The 26,385-nt window shown below is 43.2% G+C and overlaps 1 long non-coding RNA gene across 1 annotated transcript; it reads right to left on the bottom strand.

Annotated features, from left to right (window-relative positions):
- Positions 1-224: 224 nt before the first annotated feature.
- Positions 225-26,309, bottom strand: LOC129151807 (uncharacterized). The gene is made up of 3 exons (XR_008558445.1): positions 26,192-26,309; positions 878-969; positions 225-296 (listed from the first exon to the last, which is right to left on the bottom strand). It is a non-coding gene; the product is annotated as an uncharacterized LOC129151807 (long non-coding RNA).
- Positions 26,310-26,385: the final 76 nt, after the last annotated feature.

Genomic DNA, 26,385 nt, shown 5'->3' with positions numbered 1-26,385 from the left:
CTGCCTAAGCACCCACCTGTGATAGAGTTAGGAAGTCTTAAAGTGAGTTTTCATGGGCCAAGAGTCTGGTTGAGTGGGGATGAAGAGGGGTGTCCTAGAGAGCCCAGGAGAATTCTGTTTCTGCATTATTGAATTTTGAGGCGCACCCGGGAGGAGGAAGATGGAAGTCTTTGTGTCTAGGGGCCCCTCTGTACTGGGTGCTGGGGCAATGAACAAAACCTGTCTCACCGAGGTCCCTGGCCATGTTAGTCCAGACTCACATCCTTCCACCTCGGGGGACTCCAGGGTAGGGGAATCTGAAACAGACAGAATTATCCAGTAGTAGAGACCCAAACAAAGGGTTTGCAAGGTGCTCGGTTCTCTATTACTGAACAGGCTGTCCTCAGATCTTGCCATAGGCCCCAAAGGCTGAGCTTCTTATAAAAATATCCTAGTTGTCTGTTTTCATAACTATAATGTGCTTTTTCCAGGAAGCAAACATCTTTGAGGGCAATTATAAAAAGCCTGTAGAATTCTGCAGCGCAAATATTGAAGCAAAGTGAAACACTTCTGAGAAAGGGTTCTGGGGAATTGAAGTAATGCATCTCCCAAAGTCTCATACTAAAACAAAACAACAACAAAAACCCCCGCACAAAATTCTTCCTGCTAGCCCCGCTCCCTAAGAACCCACTTACTCAAAGTTTACACATGGGGATTTTTCTGGAAGGATGTGCAGATGAGAGAGAAAAGCTTTAGAAGCTGGTGTTGAACTAATGGTTCTGAGATCTTAGTACCAGGTGCTATACCTCAGGTAAGGCCCCATTCCTGAAACAAATAGCCCCACCAGTCTTGACTCAGGATTCGAACTCAGCGAGAGGGCAATGAGCATGATGACTACCTTGGACCACGTGGTCATCACTGGAGGAAGTCACCCAGATGGATGTGGCAGGGGTTGGGGGTGAAGGTACTTCACAGGAGTCAAATTAGCTGCTGATATCAAAAGAAAGAAGGGAAAATGGACATTTGACAGGGAAAAACCACAGATACTTACACTTGATTCCAGCATCGATCATATGAAGTAAGAGAAATGGAGGTTCAGGTTTTGACTGACCAGGAAATGGGCAGGAAAGCACATCAGCTGCTCCCTCTCAATTGTGTTGAGGAAAAAGTGCTGGCCTGCTCTGGGCTCTCCTGCTCACTAGCTGTGCTACTTCAGGCCAGTGATTGACCTCTCTGTTTGCAGACTCACATAAGCCAGAGCAAATGCTGCAAGCCTTGTCTTCACCAACGACCACCTTGATATTTCTTCCATTGTTCCCCCCCCTCCAAAAAACCCACATTGATTCATAGCCTTATCCTGGGGAAATGTACAACGTGCATTGAGCTTTAAATCGTGAGACGAGCTGAGAAAGGGGAGAGTGGATGTGGCCTTAAAGAGGCACTTGAGGCAGGAAGTGAGTGAGGCAGGCCAGGTGAGAGGAAGAGCATAAATTACGGAGCACCACATGGAGAGGTTTGCAGCATGTCACAGGCAGGATTAAGAACATCTTCATCTTCCCTCCTATTGTTCACTCTCAGCCTTTATCGAGACCAAAGAAACTGTCCTCTGAAAGGTCTGATCCACCCAGGGATTTCTAGGTTTCAAGATATCATTTGCTACATTATCACCTTGAATTCCCCACTGGGGCTGCCTCGTAACACTGAGCACTCCATTCCCCAAGCATCCCCTCCTCCCCAGCATTTATGCCCACTTACATTTCATGCCATCCTATTTAGCACTTGATTACATATTGCCTTGGATTGTTCTCCAGCCCACTCTGATCAGAACCTCCCACCTCCCAGCCCTCCAGTTCCTATGCTGGGTTTTCAGCCTCCTCAAATCTACAGTCTCTTTCCCTTGCCATTCTCTGTCATGGCACAAATCCCCCACCCTGGCCCCCTTCTTCATTTCCTTCCCTGTTCAGCCTAAGCTGCAGGAGCATCTCATCACTCTTCTTTGCCTAAACCCTCCCTCTTCTCCTCCCAGTCCCGCTGCTGGTCCTGTCTGGCTGATCAGGCCGGCTCTTCCTTCTCTCTGACTTCTGGGCTTCTGAGCTCTGCTGGAGAAAATCACAGCTCACGCAGGTTGGCGCTACTACAAAGTCATCCTCTGCAGCCTCGACGGGCTGCTGAGCAGCCTGGAAACCCTTGTTAGTGTCCCTGTCAGCACACTCGCCCTTTCCCCACAGCGGCTCTTCTAAGCATTTGCCACCGCTTGAGCTTTGCTGAGAACATAAAAGCCATCAGGAAGGAATTCCCTCATCCTTATGGTACTCCTCCTGCCCCACCAAGAAAAGGATCTTCCCCATCTTAAGAGGCTGTGAGACCTCCTTTCCTGGCCAAAGGTAACCAACCCCTCCTGAGAGCTCCTGCAGCCGTGGCACCTCTTTGACTTCTTCAGTTCCCCTCTCTCCTCTACTTTTCCATCCCTCTATCTCATCTTGTCTTTCGTCTGAGCACGTAAAATGTTCTCTCTCCATCTAGATGAGATTCTTCTTCCCAGCTGAACTTCACAATAAAGTATGCTTGGTGAGGCCACAGCCCGCCATGACCATAAAAGTGTGCAATAGCCACTAATTACCCTCTCATCGTCAAGTCCATGACCACTTTCAGCCTGTCTTGACCTTGCTGACGCTCTGACACTGTTGACCCTTCCTCTCTTCTTGCTTCTCTCCCTTCTCTTTTCTCCCCTTCCCTTCTCTTGATTGTCACCTCTGTGTTACTACTCTGTTCTGCTTCCCCCACAACCGCCATTCCAATCTCCTTAGACTTTGCTTCTCCCCGCTGGCACACTCCTGGTGAGAATCCTTCAGACACTTTGGGATGAAATTCAAGTTCCTTTGGAGAGCAGAGAAGGGCCTTTGTCATTTGACTACTGCTTTCTGTCCCTCCCCCTATCACATGATTTACCCCCTCCTCCACTGGCCACATTCTCTCTCATCTCTGTGCCTTTAGTGCATTTCTTCCGTCTGGAGCACCCCTTCTCCCTCCCCACTGAGTCACCAGGAGAACTCCTATTCATCTTTTAGGGACAAGCTCAGGGGTTGCCTCATTCCTAAGTCAGTCGTTCATAATCATGCCTCATCTAAATTCCCAAACCATCCTGAGCATGTCTTAGTATTTAACACATTATATTGAAGTTATCTGTGTCTGCTCCTTAAGGCTGAGGATGGGGCCTCTTCACCCCCATATGCTTAATACCTAGCACAGTTTGGCATATAATAAATGCTCAATTCATTCATGTTTGCTGAACGAACGAATGACTTCATGTATTAGTTATTATTCCCAACGAGGCTACTACTGGGTAATGAATGCGATCAGTCAGAGCATTCATGTGGTAGATATATATTTTATTGTGGTAAAACACATCTATACCAATAAAAGGGTAATATGCTAATTAGACCGGGAGACCTTCCGGACAAAGTCATGGTGGCGGGGCTGAGGCAGAGGCGGTTAGGGGCAAGCAGGCCGGTGGAGCGGGGCGGGGGGGGGGCAGTTGGGGGTGATCAGGCCAGCAGACAGAGTGGTTAGGGGCGATCAGGCAGGCAGGCAGGTGAGCGGTTAGGAGCCAGTGGTCCTGGATTGCAAGAGGGATGTCCGACTGCCAGTTAAACCGGCAGTCGGACATCCTCCGAGGGGTCCCAGATTGGAGAGGGTGCAGGCTGGGCTGAGGGACACCCCCCTATCCCCCCCCCCCCGTGCATGAATTTTGTGCACTGAGCCACTAGTATAACATAAAAAGTTAATGTGTACAATTTAGTGGCATTTAGTGCCCTCACAATGCTGTGTAGCCATTACCACTTTCTAGTTCCAAAACATTTTTATCACCCCTCCCCAAAAGACCCTTTACCCATTAAGCAGTCATTCTTTATTCCTACATCCCCTCACATCTGGCAATCACTAATCTGCTTGCTGTCTCTAAGATTTGCCTAGTCTGGATATTTTATATAATAGAATCATATTATATGTTGTCTCTCGGCTTCATTCACTTAGCATAATGTTTTTTTAAATATATCTTTTAGCATAATGCTTTTAAGGTCCATTCATGTCAGCTCTTCATTTCTTCATATGACTAAATAATATTCCATTGTAAAACTATACAAAATTTTGTTTATCCATTCATCAATTGATGGACATTTGGGTTGTTTCCACCCTTTGGCTATGTTGAATAGTGCTGCTATGAGGATTTCTGTACAAGTTTTCATTTGAACACCTGTTTTTAATTCTTCTGGGTATATACCCAGGAGTAGAATTGTTGGGTCAGATGGTAATTCTATGTTTAATTCATTAAGGAACCACTGAACTGTTTTCCATAGCAACCATGCCATAATACATTTATATTTATATTGCCATTTACATTTCATGAGGATTCTAATTTCTCCACATTCTTGCCAACAGTTGTTATTTTCCTTTTGTTTTTGTTTTTTTTAGTATAACCATCCTAGTGGGCGTGAGTGGTAGATACATTTTGAGGTATATGCTAAGCTTAAATGATTCCTATCCATAAGTGCCTCACTGCCATCTGTAGAGGGTGGCATTCCATAGCTGTTTATGCCTAATGGGACCCCTGGTCATAGTTGATTGAATCAAGGATGGATTCCTGAGCCAACTTGAGTCAAAAGAGTTCCTTCCATGGGAGTTTATGTTTGAGAAAGAGGGATGGTGGGAGAGAGAGACTTAGTTAATAGGGCTGGAATGTGAACTTGAGAGCTGTGGCTGTCGCCCCTAACCACTCTGTCTGCTGGCCTTTGATCCCACATGTGGACAGAGCAGTGGAGGGAACTCCCAGCAAAAAAAAGATGGACACAATGCTCAGAGACAAACAGAAATGAAAGATGAAGAGACATATCTCTTGAGTGTCTGACAGTCTGCAAGTTCCCAGTTCTAGTCTTTCCTTAAGCCTCAAGGCATTCTTGCCCTCAGGGCCTATAAGTCACCCTTCTATCCTATTGTGGTTAAGCCAACTCCAGTGAATTTCTATTTCTTGCAAGCAATGAATCCAGGGCAACACTCATTGATACTCTCACAATCTACTTGACCCAAGAAGGTCTCTCAAAATGTAGGCCAAATAAAATAGCTGTAAGGCTACTTCCATTTTTTGGGGGGGAGGGGTGGTCCTAAAAATCATTTCTTATGACCACAATGACCTTACCTCTGCCCACCAATGTAAAATTGGAGTCAAATCCAGTGAACTAACATCATCTAATATTCATGAGGCATCCTCAAGGGCAGGGTGTCCAGCACTTTGCTATCACCTTGATGTGCCCTTTGGCATCTGTTCTAAATTCCCCTTTTCTGCCCCCCAATAGCAGAACTCCTGTTCAGTTCTCTAAGTGTCGTGTTTTCTTGTTTTAGTTATCACTGTAACTTCTCTTACAGAGCTTTTCAAGGGCAAAAAGGCAACATGGTGTGAAAGAGGACATTCAACTGGGAGTTTTGAAGAACCAAATTCTAGCCCTCTTCCTGCCACTGGCTTTGCTTTGTAATGCTGAGTAAATCATGAGCTCTCTTGATCTGTTTTTCCATCTGTGGAAGTGGGAGAGAAAAATAATACTTTCTCTGCCTACTTCACAGAGATGCAAGCTAAAATTAGGTCATGGATATGAACATTTCATGAGGCAAAAATACATAAATTCCTGTATCCATAATGGTAAAGAAATCCTTGATTTCTTTCCTACTCCCAGATACCAAGTTCAAAGTCCTCACTCAATAATTACTTGAATTTAACTGTAGTTGCTTAGTTGTTGTTGTTTTCTTTTTTTCATGTGGCTCTGTCTCTGCATCCATTTCTTTTGAACACAGATAAACACTTTTAAAAATGACAATAAAGGAAACAAGAGACATGCATCCCGGTGTGGGGTGTTTGTTTTTTTTTTCATCCTATTCTAAAGCAGTCCAATTTTTTGCCCTTTCTTAATGACTGCATTTATTTTCATTTAACCTAACATGCCATTTCCAAACATGTCTTCACCAGGCATATTGTCCATTATACAGTGGTTCCCAAGCTTGTCTGCACCTTGGAATCACTGGAGCTTTGACAACTACTAATGCCTTTGTTCCACCCTAGAGATTGTGATGTACTAGTAATTGGTCTGGGGTGTGGCCTAGAGCTTTGGAAATTTTAATAGATCCCTAAATTATTCAATTATCTAGCCAAGTTTGGGAACCATTGCCTTTAGGGTTCTCCTTTTTTTAAAAACAAAAAAAAAACACACAAAAAAAAAAACCAAAACCACACACACACACACACACACACACACACACACACACACACTAATACTAATAATCTTGGGGTTAATTTCCATCTTGGCTTTCCGCTGAAACATTTCCTTTATAAATTGCTATAGGAAACAACAGGAGAGTAATCCTAAATCCATCTCTTCGTCCTACTGTGATTGCCTTGGTTTCATAAGGGTAATTGAAATCGCTTCTGATAAGTGCAGTGAAGCCATTAATGGAGGCTTCACTTATCTGCATGCACATTTCCTGTTCTACTGTGTCTTCCCTCCAATGATTTAGTTATGATTTACATGATACCTTTTCCCCCCTCCCAATTCAAATGGCCTCTTGCTGTACCTGAGTGACTGGCTGGGTCTCTCTACCTGCTATTTCACTTCTGGGAGGACAAAATTTCCCTCTCTCCACCTATATCATCTCTGGCACATCGCAGATCTAGCCAGACAGCTCAGTGAGCTTGTTCAAAGGGTTGGTTGGGCCATATCTCAAACCGAGACATTTCACAATTTGGAGTCAGACTTGGTAAAGCTTTTGCACTTCTGTGTTTATCCATTCCTTCCTGAGAGGGGGCCAGAGTGAATCTGAGGTTGATTCTGTAGTATAAGCAAACTGTATGAGGGACCTTCTGATAGTTATAGCTGACACCTCATTGGCTTTGGTCATGAGCTAGGGCAGAACAAACCTGAACACAAATCCCTTTGGGCCTATTGGGCCACCCCCGACCCAAAGGAGTGTATGAGCTTCATGTCAACATTGATATGAATTCTAAAGTAAAAATCTGAACTGCTATTTCACCAGGGCCTCACCCCTCCTCAGGATGAGTCACTGTTTTTCATCTGCTTTGGCTCTCTGGGTTTATAACACCATCTGATTTCCAGGGGGCGGGATGACAGAAGAATAGATGCTTTCAGTCAAACAAGCATTACTTCGTCCTGGGCTGTGTTAGGCCATATGGTGCCACAGCCTGTGACAGTCCTCATTCCCTCTCTTCTTGTGGTTCACTGCCTTTTCAATTGACTATAGCCAGAGCGTCAATCCTACCCAAGGGTGAGAGTTCAAACTCACCCATGTCATCAACAAAGGGCCAAAAATCATTCTCTCTCTCTTTAAAGAACTTACTTTTTAAAATTATTTAAATTCTTTTATTCTCTGTCTCTGAAGAAAGCAATTTTTTATGTTAAAATACAACTTGAGGTATTTCAAAGAAACTTACCATTACATTCAATGATTAAAACATATGGCATTTTTTCCACTTTACTTTGCTTCAGGAACTCAAGAGAATTCCACAAAGGTATGTGATGCCTGAAGCCACAGTCGTTCCTCTGGATTTGAATGAACAAGGGTTACTTCACTTATTATTGATGCAGTATCACTATTAATAATAACTGAATCTATTGAGCATTTACTACGTGCCAGACACTATGCTAAGCCTTTTCCATAATTTATTTCAATTACTCTTTGTCTCATGCTATGAAGTAGGTATTATTTATTATCTCCATTTTGTATATGAGGACATAAAAACTTAGGGAACTTAAAGCTTTACCCAGCTAGAAAATGGTAGGATCAGAATTCGGACCTATTCTGACCACTGCAGAGTCCATGCTCTTAATCTCTAGAGTCTTCTGAGATATCCCCTTTTATGAAAATGTCCTTAAGTCCCAGTAACATAGCTTTCTCTGATTTTAAAAGTGAAGGCCTATTCAGTGGTCGGCAAACTCATTAGTCAACAGAGCCAAATATCAACAGTACAATGATTGAAATTTCTTTTGAGAGCCAAATTTTTTAAACTTAAACTTCTTCTAATGCCACTTCTTCAAAATAGACTCGCCCAGGCCGTGGTATTTTGTGGAAGAGCCACACTCAAGGGGCCAAAGAGCCGCATGTGGCTCGCAAGCCGCAGTTTGCCAACCACGAGCTTATATGATTGTTAGGGTTGTAAATATGAGGGATCAATAATTTAATGCACGTAATAGTCACTTGAAAAATAATTATCATGGGGTTGATTGACAAACAACATTTTATTCACTCAAATTCTGAATAGGGTTCTGGATGTTAGAAGATGATGGAAAGGGAGCAGATTCGGCCTCCTGAGGGTGTGTGCAGAAGGCCTCTTCAGCCACACCTGGGCCTGTCACTGCTCATTTCGAGTCTACTCTAAAAGGCTTCCTTAGTTCACAGACCTAACATGAAAGCGATGAAGCTGGCTGACAATGCTGAGGACTACTGAGGCTTTTGAAGGAAAAGATAGCAGTTTCTGAAAATGAACCCTGTTGGTTTAGAAAGAAATCAGCTAAATTTATGATCTGAGTTCATTTGTCCTGTTCTACTAAAAAAATAAAAGAATAGAAAAATGTTATTCTCATTACAGAGAAAACAATTTTTCTAGGCCTAGAGAATTACAGTCTATCCATGAAGCCTTCAACCCTCTAAAATATCTAGATTTTTTAAAGAGGTTAACGGCACCTTTAAAGATAGCTTTTTCATCATAGTCCTGAATATCACAGAAAGGAAACGGAGGTCCCAATAGAGTTTGAGGTCACAAAACTAGTTAGTAGAAGCTGACTCCCAGATTTCCTGCCTTCTCTATCTCTTTCTTTCTTTTCACTTTTCCTTTTTGAGTGACGGAATATTCACAGGCCACTGGGTGAAAAAAAACCACAAGATAATATTTGCTTCTTCAAGAAAGGTCAACAAGAACTCCAAAACTTCTAGAAAGAGGAGAGTCAAATTATTTAATCTAATTTCACAAATAGCCTTGATCTTATTAGCGAAAGGAATGAATAAGGAGACAGAGGCCCCACAAAGCAAGATTTATTACTGCTTCCCATGAAAGCAGAATGAAAATGAATATTGGCTTAATGGAGATTTGGGCCTATAATTTAATTCTTTGTCTCAGCTTAGAGAAACAACTCACAGACGAAAGGTCAGTGGATCCTAGTAGTGATCTCCTGAGCTAGTGAAGAAAGGGGTCTCCTGCTATTTGTCCATGGACCCTTAGGATTCTAAGTCACCTCTATGGTATGAAAACCTAGAAAAGAAAAAACTTCATTGGACTCGCATTGGCCTGGAAAGTGTGTTAACAGTGCCATTGCTTCCTCAGACCAGTGAAACAATGAGTAAGATTTTCTTAGAGAGAAGATCTCTAGCAAAGATGTGGCCAGCAATACTAATATTAATTCTCAGGGGAAGAATTTGAAAGTGAAAATGGAGAAAAAGAAGGAAGGCTGGGCCATAGTAATTCAATAAGTCTTTATTGAATGCTAACTATGTAGTAGACACCAGGAGATAAATAAGGTTTTCTCTATCCCTGAAAATGCTTGCAGATGAGTAGTTACTAGCAACCACAGAGGAACTTGTTACCCAGGATTCAGACCCCAAAAATGCAAAACTGTCCAGCATGCCAGCGACTCATTTCCATTCTGAGACTCTTGTTCTGTTACAATTACGGGGCAGCACAGCTCACTTCTGCGGGCTACAAAAAATCCCCACCTACTTAGCAGCTCATAGATATTAACCTGGCAGCTGGGTGCTGGGTGAGGCACACATATCCAGCCAAAGTCTGAGGGTGCTCAAATAAAGAAAGAGAAATTCAGAGTCAACTAAAGCAACCCGTTCCCTTCTCCAGATGTCATCAGTGTAAATGGGCAGCAGGCCCTGCCCCAGCCCAGCTCATAAATTCAGCTCTCTAAGGCCGCCTCACTCTATCTTCAGTTATTGAGGAAAGGGACTGTTTACTTGTGTTAAAAAACAAAATAAATAGCATTACCCGTCATGGGATCGGATCCAGGCCAGGGCCAGTGGGTCAATCAACCCTTTAAAAATCTTCTTAAGATAAATATTCCGTTACGGTTATGGATTAAGGATGTGAGGGAGAGAAAAACAGTATACTTCTTACAGTGGTTAACACTGGGTTTAAAACCAAAGTATGACACTATTAATCTTATTGAAGCCTGAAAAAAAATTAGGAATTGAGTAAAATTTAATTTAACCATCTCTGTTCTGATAAACATTAAAAATAATTGAATTTTGTGGAAGGTAAGAAGGGGAGGCAAGCCCTACCTGGTTTGGCTCAGTAGACAGAGCATCAGTCTGGGGACTGAAGGGTCCCGGGTTCGATTCCTGTCAAGGGCACATGCATGGGTTGCAAACTCAATCCCCAGTGTGGGGTGTGCAGGAGGCAGCCAATCAATGATTCTCTCTCATCATTGATGTTTCTAGCTCTCTCTCCCTCTCCCTTTTTCTCTGAAATCAATAAAAATATATTTTAAAAAAGAAAAGAAAAAATGAAGGGGAGGCAGGTCATGGCTAAATCAACCTCTTTTTAAAAAATAAAACACAACATGAAATTTTCCACCAAAGCTGTGTATCTGCTAAATATTAAATAAATGCCTTACTGGCCAATTTTACTCATGCCCCTACAGATAATAGTTCCAAGTCATGAATCCTTGTATACATACAAAACAATAGATGGTCGTTAGGGTAGCTCTATGAATCCCTAAGTAAATTACCCATGGTTCCTCTGTATTTCCACAGGTAGAGTCATGCCAAAGACTGCAGGAAACAGTGAGGTTGGCTTCATGGGTGTGCACCCAGTGAGGTTACACAGGGCCTCACACTCAGAAAGGCCCCATGTGTGGGGTTTAATGCTCAGCATTCCTCATCTTAAAATTGTTTGATTTTGTGTTCTGTAAGTGAAGTCTAATGAGGCCGTTAAAACATGTGCCCAGGGGCTTGGAGCCTTGACTCTTCTTATAACCCTGTCTTCCTAGTTTTCCTGCCTCCTCAGGATGGATCCTTGACTGACTGTTCTCTGTCGCTTGGTCACCTGGGCCTCATCTGGCCTTCCTTCCAAAATGTAGAGAGGCCAGTGTGACCTCTTGCTGACTTGATGATTGTTGTATATTTTTGGTTCAAGGCCACTCATTAATAGCATTCCATGGGGGCGGGGGGTGGGGGGACTATCCTGGTAAGAGGGGAAAATGTGGGAACAGGCATGGCTGATATGGACCCCTGAGTATAGAGGCCAACAGAACCAAGGTGTGGGATTAAGGTGGGAGGTTGGCTGCATGGAGCTGGATTGTGGTGGGCAAAGAAGAGAAAATGGGTTGAGAGCCTCCCAGCCATGCACACTGAGGTACATACAGCTGGCTGCTACTGTTAAACACAGCAGGCAACTCAAAGTTTTTCCTAGACAGGGCGGGCAAAGAAAGAACAAGGGGGAATTGACCTTGTGCTTAAGCAAACCATGGAGGGAATTCAGGTTTCACAGTGAGCTCAATGATGAGGGGGAAAAGCAAATATTCTCTGGTGAAGGTTGACTTAATTAGCCATTTTAATAATTCATGAGTCTTTAAAATGTTTGCCAGAAGATTCAGAGCTCAGATTCTGCTTCTGGCATTTAGCTCTGGGTTTTCTCGTTCACAAATTGTGCTGCCTCATGGAGCAATGGCAGGAGCCAGCCTGAGAATGTGAGGTCTGGTTCAGCCAGGCCACACTTAGTTCTTAACCCTTTGGGGCTTAAAACCTCTTTGAGAATCTCATTAAAGTTCAGGGCCCTTGCCCTAGGAAAATATATGTATTTTCATCCTTGAACTCCAGCTTAAGGATTCCCTCCACTTAGATGACCACTAAGGACTCTAACATTATTTTTTTTAACTTACCCACCAGCCAGGCAGTCTATCAATAAGTCACCTGGAAATGCTGTGATTCTTTGCGTTTGTAGGCAAGCAGCCTCATGTGGATGTTTGCAAAGTGAGAAAGGCATAATGCGATATTTGTTCATTAGGCTGAAGCAATGCTAATGCCAAAAAGAGGGCTGAATGAATCAAAAGCCATGAGTCAGCTCCCTCTCCGCCACCTGCTGTCAGAGGCATCTTGCTGAAGCTGAGGGGATGAGCTCTGGAGTCAGACAGCCTGGGGCCCTCAAACCCTAGCCCAGGCACTTCCTGGCTGTGACTTGGAGGAGTGACTTAACCTCTCACAGCCTCAGTTTCCTCATTTGTAAAATTGAAACCAAGAGTCTTATGACTTTGATTACATTTTATTTTAAACCCTAGCTCTAGAACCTGCCCCCCCCACCCCGCCGCCCCTCAGAGACCTAGCCTCTCTCCCAATAATCAGCAACCCCCAAGGCAGCAGTAGACAGTAGCCTAGGCCTAACCAATGGTCCAGACCTCTGGCAGGCAATAGATCATATTTTGACCTAAGTTATGTTTCAGTTCCTGAACCCTGAGGTGGAATGACCCCCTGGCTACTTTCCCATGAGCCTGGACAGAAGGACACTGGAAAAGACCTCAGAGCTGTCCTCAAGACCTGGAGAAATGATTCATCATACTTAGCTCACCTCTGACCGGTCAGCTCCCAGCACGACGTGGAACCCCCAACCCACGGTGTCTTGTGATTTTGCCCTATGTAATCTGTAACCTATACGCTATGGCGGAGTTTGGGCTTGTGAGCATTAGTTTCCCGTTCTCCTAGATGGCATCATTCATCAATAAAATAGCCAATATTTCTCCACTCGGTGTTCAGTGTTTGGTCCTGCTTAGTGACGGGCAGACAACTCTTTCTGTTCTATAACAAGATGGAGCCAATAGGATTTATCCTATTGCCTCATGTCTGAGGATGGACTAAACCAACCTCTATAAATCATCATGCATAGTGCCTGGGCCTGGACAATATTGCTTCTGATCTCACCCAAAAGGAGGAGGGGTGCTGTGAATTCAGGGACCGTGTCTTGATTTAATGCTGGGGGAAGGAACAGACTGCAGAGTGGCTGGAACTCTCTTTCTGAACTCCTCCATATGTGGTGCCTTCCCCCTTCCTCAACACCCACCTCCCCTGACTCCCCTAAGGGAATGAGGGATGAGTGCAGCACCCAAGGCTGGAGCGGGAGTAGCAGCCTTGGTTTGGAGCAGCTCCCTGTCTTTTTCTCTCCTCTGCTGTCAGTGTGGAGGCTGCAGGAAACTATTGGGAGGGGGGGGGGTACTGGGCTTTTTCTGGCTGCAGGCCTGACTGCAGAAGAGGAGGGAGGGAGGGAGGGAGGAAGGGAGGGAGGAAGGGGAGAGAGAGAGAGAGAGAGGAGAAAGAAAAGAGGAGACCAGCTTTCCCTCAGTTTCTGAACAAGCAGTCTGCATGCTATTCAGGAGCCCACAGTGAAGCTGGGGCTGGTCTGGGGAGACCTGCAGAGCTGAGCAAGATGCAGCTGCCGCTCTCAAGGACCTTGCAACTTTGATGTGGAAATAAGATAAGCCCCAGGAAGAAGAGAGATGAGAGGCTGGCTGCATTGCTGGATGCAGAGCATCTTGTCCAAATCGTAGTCTGGGAAGGGGGGGCGGGAGGGGGGCATGGGGGCAGGATGGTGGAAAGCTCCCTTCTGCTTCCGCAGTGCCAGGCACTTGACATGCACTCTCACGGTCACAGTCACATTCCAGCATAGACGCTGTTATCTTTTACTGTAGGATGAAGAAACAAGCTCAGAGTGTTAGTGACTCACTCAAGGCAACAGCTGTTAAGTGATGCCATAGCATTCAAACCTAGTCTTCCTGCCTCTGAAATATTTCCTCCTGTTCTCCATCCAGGCAAGCTAGGGAAACAGAGATCTCCACAGTCCTGACTCTGAGGCCTGGGAGCTGTTGCTCAGCTGCTACCGTGCTAGGCAGCCTGGCTCTGTGCATATTTGCCCCCACGATTGGGAAGGAGAAAGTACTCCTTTCTGGGTTCTCAGCAGCTCTGGGCAGTTCACACACTCTGTTTACTTTCCTCCCACATTCCCCCATGAGGACTCATCAGCCCTCCCTCCCCTCACTGAAAGGAAGGCGGAGTGGAACTAGGGAAGCCCTGGATTATATAGAGCCTATCTCAGACCTGCCCTAGGTCTCCTGTCAAATATCAGAAAATCCTCGTTCAGAAAAGTACCTCACAGCATGTGTAATAAGGCCAACTTCAGAGGAATAAATGCTTTGAGGCATTTCCAGCCCCAACAGCAAGAAAGAGCATGTGTTTGAGCTCCTCGGAAGGAAGGCATTTTGGATTTCCTGGGAAAGCCGGCTCCCAGAGACTGACAGTGCGTGCGTCAGGGAGAAGTAGGTCTACAGGCCGCAGCGGGGAGCGTCAGCTCAGCCTGGGCCTCTGCGGAGGAGGAACCCGGTCCCTGTTGTCCCAGGGAATTTTCTGAGCAGAGTCTCCTGACCTGATTTGTAGCTGGTTATGTGACTGTGTTATCCAAAGCAAGGTGCCCAGCGGAGAGCAAAATGAGACCACCTCTCCACTCATTTCCAGCCTTTGATTCACTGATGTTGATGAACAGTGATTTTTAAATGGAAAGGGCTTTGTCATCATGATTTTTCAATAAAATTCTAGCACAGCTCTTTATTTCCTAAGGCCCTAGGGATCCTTTTTAATATGTTGGGTATGACATATTCCCCAGGGTCAGCTTTTTATTTCACTGCCAGTTTAAGGGTATCAGAGCATGTGGTTAGAATGTTCATCTAAATAATAGATAGCTACATGATAAAAGCCTATATCATTACTTAACACTTAGTAAAGTCCCTTTGGATAGTAAGAACCAGCATGCTATTAATTTTTCTTGCTGTCACTTGACAATATGAATTGGTTTTGTGTAAGAACCAGGAACTCATTGGATTGAATTTAGGAAACTGGTAAAACAAATTTGATTTCAGTGGGTTTGAATGATTACAATGTAATAAACATATAAAGGCTAGGAAGCCAATTTATCATTGCTTTCAGTCGTATTTATTTGAAACTCCTTCATCGTTGGTATAAACAGGCTTTATTAAAGATGATGAATTCAATTTCCAAATGAGCTGTAGATGGCTTTCTATAGAGAGATTGCTTGATTCCTTATTTTCCTGAATAAAACATGCTTTTGCCCCGTGGGGTGATATAGCCCACATATTAATATTATTCTGTTGAGCTTGGCATCTATGATGTGCAGTGTTTGATTTGTTCTCTGATCTATTTGTCTTCACTATCTCTAATAAACACTGGGACGGAATGCATAACCTCTCAAGACCTACACTTCAATGAATCATAAAAGAATGTCTGTCTGTGTAGCGGTTTATCATTTGAATGATAATTCTGGCTCCTTTAAAAATGTTAAAGTGTCTGCTCTTCAAAATAGACGACAGTGAACGGCATGAGAGATGCTGAGGGTCACTGATGGGAATCATAATTGACCTTAGCTTTGGTCGCATAGTAACAGACTCTCTGGGTATTAGATCATTGCATACCACAGAACTACCAACACACTGCCCTCAAAGTCAGGGGAAATTTTTGCATTGGTAATTTAGAAACCTACATGTAGCAGACCCTGGTAGAGAGACTCGGCCTGTCAGTAGAAGTGAAGCCTCTGGAAGATGGTCCTCCAGAAGCCTGTCATATTGTAAAAACCTTTCAATTTCAATTTTTCACAAAAGGACTGTAACTCTCACAGCCCAGTGCCTACTGGAATAATGCACTGCACAAATAAAAACACTGAGAAAGAAATTAGTATCTGTATGAAGTATCTCTGAATGCTGAAACTGAGGAGGACCTGGGTGGGGGGCGGGGATTTATTTTCATTGTCTCAATGCCAGTTGGTATACTTTATAATATATTAAAGTTATTGTCTATAGAGCTGGAAAAGCTAATTGTCTAAAGAGAGAAGATTCTACCTCTCCCCAAGAACCCTTGTTTGTTGTTGCCTTACTATATCATAAAACTCTACATGTAAGTATACAAAGTTATGGTGGATAAGAAGTCATTACCCAACCTCGGTTTCAGAAGAAAGGATACTACTGTTAATGACAGTAGTATGTTCACTCCATAATCAATAACTTTAAAGTAGTCTCCAATAAAGAGACTTGGGGGTCTCAGATCAAACTAAACTGGGCCACTGACCAAACAAATTTTAAATTTATTGTCTTCAAGCTTTTAAGTTGACTCAATAATTGTGAAGTCTAGTAAAGAAATACAAATAAACTATTTACTCAGGAGTGTCAGTCTAGACCTGTACAACGAAAGCAAGTCAAATTCCCATTTTCTGTCTGTGAATACTGTATTCACAGACAGAAAAGTGCTATGGGTAGGTTTGAAATTCAGATAGAGATGAGTTAGAAATCTAATTCTGAGACCTACTAGCTATGTGACTGGGAAAATTATGTAAATCCTTTAAACTTCAGCTATTCCATATGTAACCTTGGGTGGTTGTAGAACTGACCCTATAAGTTTGCCATGAGGATTAATGTGATACTAAATGTAAAAAGCTTAGCAAAGAATCTAGAATATAGTGTTTGAAAAATGTTAGCTCCTATAATTATAACTGGAAGTGATACACACACACACACACACACACACACACACACACACACAAATACACACAGGTGTGAATGTGGGAAATGGGGTTACTGAAGTTACTATGGCTGGGATAGAGGGTTAGCAGTATTTTAAAGAGTGTGGAGATGGGAGTCACTCTTGTAAAGTATAGGACTAGACTGGGAATCAGTGAAACTGGGTTCTAGACCTGGCTCTTCCTTCAACTAGATGCAGGACCTTGGGCAAATCACCTAATCTTTAGGACCTTATTTTCTCATTAGAAGGTTACATTAAATGACCTTTGAACTCTCTTTCTACTCAATTTATAATTTAAGTAAAAAGATTCTTAGGATGTCTCTCTCCCTCTTCCCCAGACTTACTAAAAGGGACCTTAAAATCAAGAGACCATGTGAATGATTTACAATCTGAGGTCCAAGGAGGCCATGAAATTTACCCCAAGATCATAGAGCTAATTGGTGGTTACAATACAAATCCCTACCCCTGAGTCCCCGTGCAGTGATGGATCCTCTATATGATGTCCAATGACTTGGAGACAGAAGAGGACATAGCCCAGGAGGCACTTGCTGGGGTGGGGGAAGTATAACGCAGTGCTTGCTGGGAGATAACGCCACTAGATATAGAAGGAATCAGCAGTTTGGTGCGCAACTAAGAGTTTTAACATGATAAAGGTAACTAGGAATTATTCCAGTTTCATTTATTACTAAAAAAGTAATAAATCCAGACAGAATATATTCAAACACAAAAACTTAAAACATAAGCATGAGAAAATTTAACATGGGAATTTTCTATATAAATAGTCAAAATAATAGTCTTATAGCTCATCTGACTTATGGAAATGGTCTTAGAGACCTAGGGCAGTAATCTCCTCTTTTCTCTCCTGATCTTGGCATCACCCTACCCCAAGCATTGAACTCTGAGATTAAAGCAAAGATCCTGCTCCCCCTAAGTTCAGTCTTTGAGGAAGCAAGCAGGTGTGAGGCTGAGAGCAGGGGCTGTGGGAAGATGAGGCCTCCCTGCCAAGGGCAGTGATAGCTGCATTCTGCCAGTTATTGCTTGTCGAGGCCCTGCTTGTCTAGGCCTTTCACCTGCAGCTTCCTAATGGCCTTTGTGATATCATCCGTTTTCCAGTTTGACCCAGTGCTCACTTTTTACACCCACAGGTATGCCACCTTGGGAAAAGACTAAAGGCGATGCTAAGACCTACACAGAGATGGCACAAAGAACTGAGCACCTCGAGCAAGAGTCCAGGATAAAAGCGATATTGAGAAGAAAAACTATTGAGGACTAAAAAGAAAGCCATTGAAGTGTTTATGGATAGGCTGAGTACAACAAATACAGAAAGATGACTTTTTACAAGTTTGGAATGAAAAACAAAAAAGGATGCATTAAACATTTCTGAGGATCCTTGAATAAAATGACTGATTCCAGGTCCGAGCAGGGAAAGTACAAGGTGAGCCTGGAACATTTTGTGCCAGAAAGCAAAAAACTACTCAAAAACTGTTGGAGGTATTTCAAAAGGACACAGGAGCTGGGCTGAACAGTACATACTGGCCAAATTTGGGACAACTTGAGCACCAACAACTAAAATAAATATAATTGATTATGATACACTGAATTTTTAAAAAATCTACCAGTTAGTAGGAATGTTCAGAAAAGGAAAGTACTTCTTTACAAATAAGAATGCCAGCTAATGCATATAGAAGTGACCATAGAATTATAAAAAATACCATTTTGTAACTCGCAATGTAATTATACTATAAGACTCATGAGTGGATGATAAAAATCACTAGAGGAAGGGTTGTTGGGAAAAACAGGATATTTACATGGTGGTAGAATACTGTCCCACAGACTACTTATTAATTGAAAGTGAAAAATGTACCCTTATAGTGGTGAGGTCTGGTAGAAGCCATCTTAACTAAGTGAGTGAATTTATCATCACTAAAAATGGAACAATGGCTATTATGTGCTCTTGAGATGATGCAGTGTGAAATATACAATATTACCTGTGAAATGCTTTTGCCCAAAGTCTTCAACCTGAGTCTTGACAAGCCTTTAAGAACTAAATTCTAGTTTATAGGAAATATAGGGGGCAGAGAAATAAGTTAAATGACACTATGAAAAAACAATCAGACAAATCTAGAATGTGGCCATTGTAAAAAGAAAACTGTCCTGGATTCTTCAAAATATAAATGTTATAAACAAACAAAGGTGGGGAAACTAGTCTAGATTAAAAGAATTAAAAGAGTCTACAGAGATGCAATGTAATCTTGCAAAGTGCAGGCCTTGTCAGATCCTAGTTAGGAAAAAAAACCATTTTGGGGACAATTAGGGGCATTTAAGTATAGATTAGATCTAAGATGATTAAGGGAATTTTTTTTAAACAAACAAGCAAAAATGACTGTGATAACAGTGTTGTGGCTTTGTAAGAGAATATCTTTATTCTTAGGAGAATTATACTGAAATATAGGGCTGAAATATGTCTGCAATTTTCTTTCAAATGGTTCATCCAAAAAAAGCACATCTGTGTGTGTGTGTGTGTGTGTGTGTGTGTGTGTGTAGAGAGACAGAGAGAGACAAAAAAGAAAGCAAACAGCCATTGTTGAATCTAAGTGGCCAGTATATGAATGGTTTATTGTACTATTCTTTCAAGTTTTATATGCATTTGAAATTTTGAAAAATAAATTGAGAACTAAATTTCTGAGTAAATATTCGGAAGTAAAAAAATAAGCTTACATCTGGAAATACAAAAACTCATTCTTAATTAATCCTGTATTGTGATATGGGCACATTTATGTCTCTTTGAGCTGCCACATGAATGGCAGGGGCTATTTTACTTTGGACTCAGGGAAAGTGAGAACGTGGTGGTAAAATAAAAATGTTTTTACTAAGTGACTTCCATTTTCTCATCCAGAGGGGAAACTGAATTTAGTTTAGAACATTTAAAATTATTTTTTCAAAGCAGACAATGATTTACTCCAAGTTCCATGAGCAGAACATAGAAATATTGGCTAGTTAGATGTGGAATGGAAAGCAATGAGAAGAAGGAAAGAGAGGACTCCTAGTAATGCCAACTTCCCAGTCTTGAGAATGAGAATTCTATTTTTTTCCTGTTAAACCAGCCAAAGAATAGTAAAAAACCAAGCTGGTATGAAGAAAATGAAGTTAAAATGTGAGGTCCACCGCAGAGAATTCATACCTCCATGTAGGCCCCACACTGCCAATACAATACCAACCACAACATCAATCACCTTTTCTGTGAAACCATTCAGATTGAAAGCACAATTATTGTAGCTTAATTATGTGGTGCTAATTGCTTTATTTCTTAATTTCATCAAGCTAATATAATCTGAACCATAAATTATCTAAATAAGATGGGGAAAAAGAAGTTTAAAAATTATATAAACAGCTATTGTACAATGACATCCAAAATAATCCCAAGAAAGATGAAATTTAAAATTATATTTGATTAAGTACATATTTAACATTTTCAAATTGACTTAAATAATCCTATCTAATAAAGAGGGAATATGCTAATTGACCATCACATCCTCACAAAGATGGCGGTGCCCACAGTCAATAAGAAGGGAATATGCTAATTGACTGCCATATCCACAAAGATGGCAGTGCCCACAGCCACAAGATGGCGGTGCCCAGTCCCCTCAGCCCCACTGGGGCGGCAGGCACGCTGCACGGCTGGGCCCACCCCTAGGCGAGTCCAGCTGCTCCACACGCCTGCCTCCAGAGTCCTTCATTCCCCTCAGCCCCCCAGCCACCCAGGGCTGGCCCGAGGCACAGGCAAGCCTCGGATGGCAGCTGCTCAGCTGCCCAGGGCTGCCCGAGGCTCAGGTAACCAGGGCCGGCCAAGGCTTGTACTGCCGGCAGTGGCAGCAGCAGAGGTGTGATGGCGGCGTCACCTTCCCCTAATCGCTGGGTCGCCTCCTGCCCCTGAGGTCTCCTGGACTGTGAGAGGGGGCAGGCCAGGCTGAGGGACCCCCCCCCCCCCAGTGCATGAATTTTCATGCACCGGGCCTCTAGTAAACTATATAAAGAGATCAAAATTATCCTATTGACTACTTTCTCTGATAAAAAAAAAAAAAGGATTGCAGTATTTATAAGAACTCATACTTCGTACAAAATCTTCTGAGTGCTTATTAACAACCATATGAAAAAGGCATGTACAAAACAATAATTATCTTTGTCCATTCATCCATCTATTCATTCAAGAAAATTTACTGAGCATCAACTATGTCCCAGCACCATGCAAGGTAGTGACGGCAAAAACATATTATAGACCCTGAAGGAACTCCGCCTAGTTCGAACGACAACCTGTAAAGAAATACTACCTTAAAATGTTGTAAGGATATTTTGAGAGTGATTTTTTTTTTTCTCTTTGGGCCCAGGAGAGAGGGCTGTTGGAGTTAGGATGACACCATAGGGAGTATGATGCTTGGGCCAAGTATGAGCTATGTGCAGCAGGCAGTGGGAAAAGGAAGTAGGATGTTCCAGGCAGAGGGAGCAGGTGGAGCAAAGACATGGGAGTAGGAAACTGTATAGTGCATCCAGATATCTGCAAATAGTTTGGGTGACAGTGTAGAGGAAGACACTTAATTTTTTTTTTAAATTTCAGAGAGGAAGGAAGAGGGAGAGAGATAGAAGCATCAATGATGAGAGAGATTCAATGATCAGCTGCCTCCTGCACGTCCCCCACTGGGGATCAAGCCCACAACCTTGGCATGTGCCCTGATGGGGAATCAAACTGTGACCTCTTGGTGCATGAGTCGATGTTCAACTACTGAGCAACAATGGTTAGGTTCCTGTGCTCATTATCATAGCACATTTATTCTATAATAATAAAAAGGTAATATGCTTATTAGACTGGATGTCCTTCCGGGCGTCCTTCCTTCCAGACAAAGCCGCAGCGGGTGGGGGCTGAGGCAGAGGTGGCAGAGGCCCGTGGCCACGGCCGTGGCAGCGGGCGGGCGGGGGCCGGGGCCAAGGCCCTTGCACGAATTTTGTGCATCAGGCCTCTAATATCACATCATAGGCTGTTGGTATTTATTGAATGAATGGTTTAGGGCTGTGGTTGGCAAACTGTGGCTCGCGAGCCACATGCGCCTCTTTGGCCCCTTGAGTGTGGCTCTTCCACAAAATACCACGGCCTGGGTGAGTCTATTTTGAAGAAGTGGCATTAGAAGAAGTTTAAGTTGAAAAAATTTGGCCCTCAAAAGAAATTTTAATTGTTGTACTGTTGATATTTGGCTCTGTTGACTAATGAGTTTGCCGACCACTGGTTTAGGGTGACCCTGGTTTGCCTGGGACTGTCTGGTTTTAGCACTGAAAGTCCTGTCCCAGGAAATTCCTCAGTCCTAGGCAAATCTAGATAAATTGTCATCCTAAATTGACAACTCAAATTTTTTTGAATGAGCAAATGAATGAATGACAGTGTCAATATAAAAGTTAATGACCGTCACTTTTCTTGTGTGTATATCAGCATAAGCCCATTTGGGATGTCTGGAGGATTCAGTTTTTGTCCTATATGCTTCACCCCTCATTGAACTGAGGATGCTGTGGAAAGACATTCTCATGACCTGGTTGAATTCCAGTCCCAGCTCTGTTTTGCCCCATAACCCTGTAAGAAGATAGCTTAACTTTCTCAAGCAGGGCTCCTTATCCAAACCAAAGAACAAGAAAATGATTTGAGTATTATTTTCTCAATTCTCTAAAAGTTGGCACATAACAAGTATCACTCTAGATGCACAGGAGAGAAGCTGATGCAATATTATTGATGCCTTAGGGCAGTTAGGGTTTACTGTAATTCTTTCACCTGTAGAGAATTACACAGGCCTTACAATCAAGAATGCCACTGTGATTGTCCTCTGCTCCTGCTCATTAGCACAACTGGCTGAAGGAGAAGAGCTATGGAAAATGTCAAAGGACTGAACTTGTGTTATCTGTGTTCTGCAAATTGAGGAACTGAGGCCTGGAGAGGAAGTGCATACTCATTTTACAAAGATAGACAAAGGTAGAAAGCTGTAAGATCTCACTGGTTAGGAGGGGAAAACAGAAATACAACCAGCTACCTCCTATGCCTTGAGGTAGCGGTTGTCACCAACTTGGCTTCTCAGCTGGCAATTGCCAAAGTCAGGCTGCACTGTATGTCATCTTGTGGAAGACAAATGATCTATAAATAAATTGACTTGGAACAGTCTCAAATACACAAAAACCACAATGGCTTTAAAAGTAAATCTTGACTTTCCCCCCCTCATTTTCTTTCTCTTCTTGGAGAGGTAAGCAAGGAAGGTTCTGTAAGATAGGCCTTACTGAAATTCAACCCAAGAAACCAGGAAGTTCTTTGTATTTTCTTTAATAGGCATATTTCATTACCAAATATTTGTTTAAAAGCTCCTTTAGTCAATAATTCATCTCTAAGCATGCGCCTGTATATTAGACTTAAGCTCCTGCTCATTATATCAATTCTTTAAAAACATTCATTTTCTAAAGGAGGTGATTATTTATTTTGTCATTCAATTTCCCATCATTAAAAATTTCATATGTAAATCACTGGATACTGATAGGGTAATGTGTAAAGAGGGAATGTTTTTAGTGACTAAACTGGAGGAAAAGATTATTGATGGCTCTTCCATCTGAGGAGGAATCAGAGACGAATTTCTGAATAATATCTTGTATAGACTTGGGAGCTACCAGAATGCAGAGTAATGGTGGCCTTAGGGCTCTGTTTTCAGCTCAGATTCTGGAGCAGAGGTACCCACTTTTAAATAACATTCTTAATAGTATTTCATTTGTAGGATGCCTTTCCCCCATGGCATCATTACATCACCACAGGACAATAGAAGCACAGGGTCCTGAGTTTTCATTGGACAATCATTCATCTGAAAGGAAGGTCACACGGTTGCCAATACTCATTTAAAAAGCACTTATTTTATGCCTGATTTGCATGACTGACAGAAAATCCATCTCTGGCCTAGTAAAGGAAATACTTTTGAAGGCATTTGAAAATGTCTAACTTGGCTAAAAGAGGTTGAATTCTACTGAAGCTTTACAAATGGGTGCAGATAGCCACTGGAAAAGGTCTTGGTCTTGCTGGACAGGAAGATGCTGTAGAGGGAACCTTCTTCTCAGAAGAAATGATTTCAACTTGGCTTGCTAAGAAATGCTATTCACTAGGTTTAAAAGGTCCACACGTTGGTTCTTTTTACTAAAAAATTCAAAGGCCTTGATATGGCCCAAGATGATTTTTTTCTAGATGGCTGTTCTACCAACAACCGTCTTATGGAATTTAGTTTGAGCATTAAACCCTAGTTCCTTTCTATCTTCCCAGTGCCCTCTCCTATGCTCAGCTGGCTCTAGTAATGCCTAACCACTGGCAGCTCCTCCATCAAGCCATACACTTGCATGCCTCTGGGCCTTTGTTGTTGTTGTTTTTCCCTTTCATCTAAACTTTGATTCCCTCTTCCTACCCACCTTCCCAATTTTTCCTGCCCATTTATCACGTCAGACTTAATTTAGGAGTCATCCTTAGGAATCCTTTCTGGACCCTGTGGTAAGCTAAGGTCCTCTCCGCTGTGCCTTGTAAGCCCCCACTCTGTGGTAACAGTTATGTTATATTCAAATTGAGTTCACACAGTAGGTGTTCACTATCTGCTTGTTAAATATTCCAGGTTATGGACACCCTTGCTTATTTTGGGGAGGGCCAAGGAGCTAATTAAAAAAAAAAGTGTGTGATATAATACACACAAAATTTGCCATCTTAACTATTCACAAGTGTACAGTTCAGTGGCATTAAATGCATTCATAATGCTGTGCAACAATCACCACCATTCATCCCATAACTTTTTTCATCTTGTAGAACTGAAACTCTATACCCATTAAACGATGACTCCCCATTCCCTAGCCCCAGCCCCTGGCAGCTACTTAGTCTCTATGATTTTGACATTCTAAGCACCTTATGTAAATGGAATCATACAGTATTTGTTCTTTTTGTGACATGTTGTAGCATATTGTAAAATTTCCTCCATTTTTAAAGCTGAATAATATCCCATTGGAACCATATTTTCCCTATTCATTAATCCATTGATGGGAATTTGGGTTGCTTCCATGTTTTAGCTATTCTGAAATAATGCTGCTATAAATATGAATGTACCAATACCTTTTCAAGATTCTGCTTTCAGTTCTTTTGGATATATATACCTATAAGTGGAATTGCTGAGACAAAATGGTAATTCTTTTTTTAATTTCTTAAGGAACTACCTACTGTTTTCCTCAGTGGCTGATCCATTTTCCTGACTCCCCACAAACAGTGCACAAACAAGGGCTCCAGTTCCAAGGAGCTGTCATATGGTTTTTAAAATGTCCATTTAAATTTGAGAGATTAGAGACCCAAAAGGGCAAATTCGTTATGAGGGGAAGATATATTACAGTGACCTACCTGTGCCAGGCGCTTCAACATTTTACATTCACTCTAATCCTATATAATAAAAGGCTAATATGCAAATCGACCCAACGGCTGAACGACCGGTCACTATGACGCGCACTGACCACCAGGGGGCAGCCGCTCAATGCAGAAGCTGCCCCTGGTGGTCAGTGTGCTCCCACAGGGGGAGCGCTGCTCAGCCAGAAGCCGGGATCATGGCAAGCGCAGCGGAGGTGGTGGGAGCCTCCCCCGCCTCAGAGGGCGCTAAGGATGTCCAACTGCCAGCTTGGGGTGCAGGCTGGGCTGAGGGTTCACCCCCCCCCCCCCCCCCACCATCCCCCAGTGCACGAATCTCGTGCACCCGGCCTCTAGTCATTATATAATTCTAATTCTCACAATAATCTGATAGGCATTATCATCTCCATTTTATAAATTAGGCTAAAAATTCAAAAACTCATCCAAGGTCATACATCCAAGGAAGTGACCCAACCAAAACTCAGACCCAGGACTGACTCCAAGCCAGAACCCCATTATTCTACAACATCAAGGAGCTACTGGGAGTGACTAACCCCACAGAATCTCGGATCCTGAGGGGTTTGACTTTTCTTTTCCCCTGGTCAATTACCCCTGGCCAGGAAGGCGAAGGGGGAAGTATAAACGGAAGGCCTTTTCAGATTCGTCAACTGAGCAGCTGCATGTGCCCTTATCCAGATTTTCACGGGTTTTATGAGGGAGCGAAATGTAAAATGCGTGGCCTCCACGAGGCTGAAATACGACGGTGAGCGCGGGGTATGCTTTTCCTGAGGGCTTTCTACCTCCACTCAGGTGTCTACCCCTACACAACGGGCGGCAAACTCTATGCGAGTGTGGCAGGGAAGCACGGGTGGAGGAGGAGGGTGCTCCAGACAAGCGCAGGGAAAACGACCTGCCGCCCGGCGCAGTCGCCAGGGCAGCGCGGCCGGAGCAGCAACGGCAGAATCCGCACCGCGTCCCCGCGGCGGCCGCTGCGAGCCCGAGTGACGCATTGCAGGTACAAACCAGCCAATCAGAGGCCGGCTCAAGCCGACACACACGCGTCTCTACGACTATGCTCCTCCGCGCCGCAAAGTAGCGCCCCACAGGCGCCCCTCTGTGGGCATTTTAACGGCTCCCCGGAGAATGAAAACCACTTACGTCGTCCGTTTGTCCACTTGTCTTTACCCTTTGCATCGTCGACCAAATAACTGTGGATGATAAAGCGTTCTGGAGAGGAGTTTGCCGGGGGAGGGGTGTGCCTGGGGGGGGAAAGGCCGGGACTCGTTTGTGATGTTCCGTTATCTGGCCTGCGGCGGAGGGATCTGGCGGAGGGAGGTGTTTATGAGGCGCTG

Source organism: Eptesicus fuscus, chromosome 16 (genome assembly GCF_027574615.1).
Source record: "Eptesicus fuscus isolate TK198812 chromosome 16, DD_ASM_mEF_20220401, whole genome shotgun sequence".
NCBI lineage: Eukaryota > Metazoa > Chordata > Mammalia > Chiroptera > Vespertilionidae > Eptesicus > Eptesicus fuscus.
Note: the sequence above shows the minus strand (reverse complement) of the source record. Positions and strands in the feature narration are given on the sequence as shown.